General features: G+C 44.0%; 1 pseudogene; it reads left to right on the top strand.

Annotated features, from left to right (window-relative positions):
* Positions 1-2,898: 2,898 nt before the first annotated feature.
* On the top strand, positions 2,899-3,270 carry LOC149995988 (histone H2A.Z-like; annotated as a pseudogene).
* The last annotated feature ends 778 nt before the right edge of the window (positions 3,271-4,048 follow it).

Genomic DNA, 4,048 nt, shown 5'->3' with positions numbered 1-4,048 from the left:
ACTGAAATGTCCTGACCCCTACAGGTGATTCCTCCAGCTCTGGCCTGAGGCATTGTTTCAGAGAAAAACATGACCAGAGAATGCTGTAGTTATTGTATATAAAAACAGAAGACTTTAGGGGGGTGGGACCTGGACCTCAGTGAGCGTGGCCTGCACGTGCAGGCTGCTCAAAGGAGAACCCTAACCCTCCAGAAGCGGAGCCTGAACTTTGAGGGGCATGGCCTATGCCCACAGGGTTTTGGGGGCGGGTCCTGGCCCCCTCAAGGGCGGGGCTTCAACCTCTGGGCGGGGCTTGGGTCTAGGCTCCGCAGGGGCGCACTGCACTCAGGCCCGCGGAGGTAGAGGCTCCACGTTGAGCCAGATGCCACTCTCCGTGCGCAGTATGAGCTCCGGCTTCCGCCGCACCTTGTGCGTTCGGTCCACGCTCAGACGGAAGCGCAGCAACGTCAACGCCACGACCACACGCATCTCAGCCATGGCGAAGCTCTGTCCGATGCAGTTCCTGGAGGAAGGACGACTGTGTGAGCGGAGTCTCTCAGACTGGGAGTCCTTATAAGAAGAGGAGGTTAGGACACATACATGCAGAGGGAGGACCATGTGAACATATGGGAGAAGACGGCCATCTGTAAGCCCAGGAGAGAGACCTCAGAAGAAACTAAACCTCCTGACACCTTGATCTCAGACTTCGAACCTCCAAAACTGAAAAGATGAATTCCTGTTTAAGCTACCTAATGCACGGCACTTGGTTACAGCAGCCTTAAGTCTTGTTTGTTTTGCCTCTGCCTACATCCTATGTCTAAGCTGGTTTGGATGTTTATGATTTTAGGCAGTTCGTGCAACTCATGAGGAGGCCATCCTAGGTGGGGCCAACCCTCCAGCCCAGCCTCACCCTGGCCAGGAGCAGCACATCAATGAAGTCCAAGGTCTTGCCCTGCTTGGACTTAAGCCAGGCCTCAGCCCCCTGCTGGCGGAGCGCCCACCGCCGCTGCTGGATGACCTCCGTGGTGAAGCGGTGCACGGTGTCACAGGCCTGACGGAAGCGCTGCCCATCTGCTGTGCGGTAGTAGATGAAGTTGATGTAGTGATGCAGGCGGTACTGGCGTCGGACCACCAGCGCACTCAGCTCAATGATGGCCGAGATGTAATCGCTCATCTTCCTGCCAGGGAGAAGGGCCATGAGTGTAGACCCATCCCCTGAGACAATCTTCTTATCCCAGTGGGTAGGTAACAAAGAGAGGCCCTGGGTCAACTCTATTTTATTTTCTTATGTTCTGGATGCTCTACCATCGGGACTTCGCTGACACTGCTCCTCCCAGGACTAGCCTATTCCTAGAGACTCACTCAGGAGTATGTCTTTCTTCTGAAAACTAAACAATCCATAGCCCCTGCTCCAAACTTTGTCCAGCTAAGTCCCTAACCCCCTGCCTCAATCACCCCAGAGCCAGGTACTGGATACCAGCGGCACCCCTGTGCCCCAGAGCTTGCTGAAATTATCTGAACTAGCCAATCCTGTATACCCTGCATTTCCCATTTCTTCCTAGAACCACCCCCCCGAAAAGGATTTTGCCATGCTTTCTCCTGGCGCTTCCCCACATGGCCTGTGTGGTGGGGCATTCCCCCTCCTCTGGGGAATGGTGAGTAGTGAACTGCCTTTTCAGTGGGAATCATCTTCGATCTGGTGGCCTCACCATTACTTAAATAACACCAAAACTTGGGTGCATTTTAACACAGGCCCAAAGCGGCATGAGGACTTCCAAACTGAGGTAACATCACTGAAACTAAATTGCTACAACCCACAGACTGTGAGAAATATTTGCAGATCATGTATCTGATGAGGAACTTGTATCTAAACTATATAAAGACCTCTTGCCCTGGCCAGGTGGCACAGTTGGTTGAAGCATCAACCAAAAGGTTGTGGGTTCAATCCCCAATCAGGAGGCAATCAATCAATGTTTCACTCTCACATCAATGTCTGTCTATCTCTTTCTCTCTCCCTTCTTGTCTATCTAAAACCAATAAAAACATATCTTTGGGTGAGGATTTTAAAGAAAAAAATCTTAAAACTCAATAATAAAAGACAAATACCCCAACTGTAAAATGGGCAAAGGATATGAATAGACATTTCTTCAGAGAGGGTATAAAAATGGCAACAAGCACATGAAAAAATTATCAACATCATTAGCCATTAAGGAAATGCAAATCAAAATCACAATGAGATACCACTTCACCCTGACTAGGATGGCTATAATAAAAGACAGATAATTACAAATATTGGTGAGGGTGTGGAGAAATTGGTGCCCTTACATACTACTGGTGGGATCATAAAATGGTATAACCACTTTAAGAAAAAGTCTGGCACTTCCTCATATAGTAAACATAAGAGAATTATCGCATAACCAGCAAATCCACCCCTAGGTATATACACAAGAAAATTAAAAATGTATATTCAAAAACTTGTGCCCAAAAGGAGCAGCATTACTCCTAATAGCCACAAAGTGGATGCCACCCAAATGTCCATCAACAGACAACAGAATAAACAAAATATGGGATTATGCAGTTAATAGAATATTATTCAGCAATTTAAAAATGAATTATTGATACATACTATGACATGGATAAATCTGAAAAGATTATGGTAAGTAAAAGAAACCAGACACAAAAGTCTGTATAATCCCATCTATGAAATTTCCCTAATAGACTAATCTATAGATACAGAAACCAGATTAGTAATTGCCTAGACCTGGAGGAGAAGTGGGTACTGGGGCGGGGGGGGGGGGGGTTGCTAAAATGTACAGGGGCAGTTTGAATCACAGTGTGACCATGGAGGCAGTGGATCTCACTGGGTGTCTGACTAGTTCTTTCTCTGCCTTGATTATTTGAGCTTCAGGAGAATTTGAAATGACTGGTGGTAAGACTGGGAAGGACTCCGGAAAGGCCAAGACAAAGGCAGTTTATTGCTCGCAGAGAAATGAATTATAGTTTCTGGTAGGCCCTGAAATCTAGGGTGTATAACGGATGTATGGGCATGACTGCTGCCTGTGTGCAGTGCAGTCAGCCTGGAGCACCTCACTGCAGAAGTACCTGAACTGGCAGGAAATGCCTCAAAAGACTTAAAGGTAAAACATAATCACTCCTCCTCATTTGCAACTTGCTATTCATGGGGATGAAGAATTGGACTCTCTCATCAAGGCTACAATTGCTGCTGGTGGTCTCTTTCCACCCATCCACAAATCTCTGGTTGGCAAGAAAGGACTGCAGAAGACTGTCTAAAGGATGCTTGGATTTCTCATCTCAAGACTCTTAACAGCTGCCCAGTGTTGGTGATTCCAGTGGACTATACCTCTATGAAAAACACAATTTTGCCTTTCTGTAATTCTATTTGAGCAAGTTGGAAGTTTAGTTAGCTTTCCAACCAACAAAATTTCTGCATTTGCATCTTAACCACATTTAACTGTTACTGGCTTCAAAAAAGCTATTAATTCTGACATAATGAGTTTTGATTGACTGTTTTCAAAAAAACTAGATTTTAATTATGATGCAAAAGTTATAATAACAAACATTTGGTTTTGTTCAGACATTTTTTGTAGTCTGTTGGGTAAGCTCAGTAAATGTCATATCCCTAAAAAGAAAAGAAAAGAATATAAAATAAAATGTAAGGGTTTCTTTTCAGTGAAAATATTCTAAAATTAATTATGGTGGTTGAACAACTCTATAAATATACTAGAAATGATTGGATTGTATACTTTCAATGGATGAATTGTATGGTATGTGAATTACATCTCAGTAAAACTATTATTAAAGTTATAACAATTAAGTCCCTGAACAAGGGTTTCAAGGATCTGTCCTTGGTCCTGAAAAAAAAAAAAAAAAAAAAAAAAACAGAAGACTTTAACTTAGTTTGTCATCATGACATTTTTCATGAATGTTGAATTCACTTTTAAAATAGGGAGAATGGTATAAGGTCAACAGATAAATAGCTCTAGAAGATAATTTCTATAAGCTCATTATAGGCTTGGAAATTTTATTTTTCACACATTTTATGTTTAGT

Source organism: Furipterus horrens, unplaced genomic scaffold (genome assembly GCF_987537825.1).
Source record: "Furipterus horrens unplaced genomic scaffold, mFurHor1.1.pri manual_scaffold_12, whole genome shotgun sequence".
In the NCBI taxonomy this organism is placed as follows: Eukaryota; Metazoa; Chordata; class Mammalia; order Chiroptera; family Furipteridae; genus Furipterus; species Furipterus horrens.
Note: the sequence above shows the minus strand (reverse complement) of the source record. Positions and strands in the feature narration are given on the sequence as shown.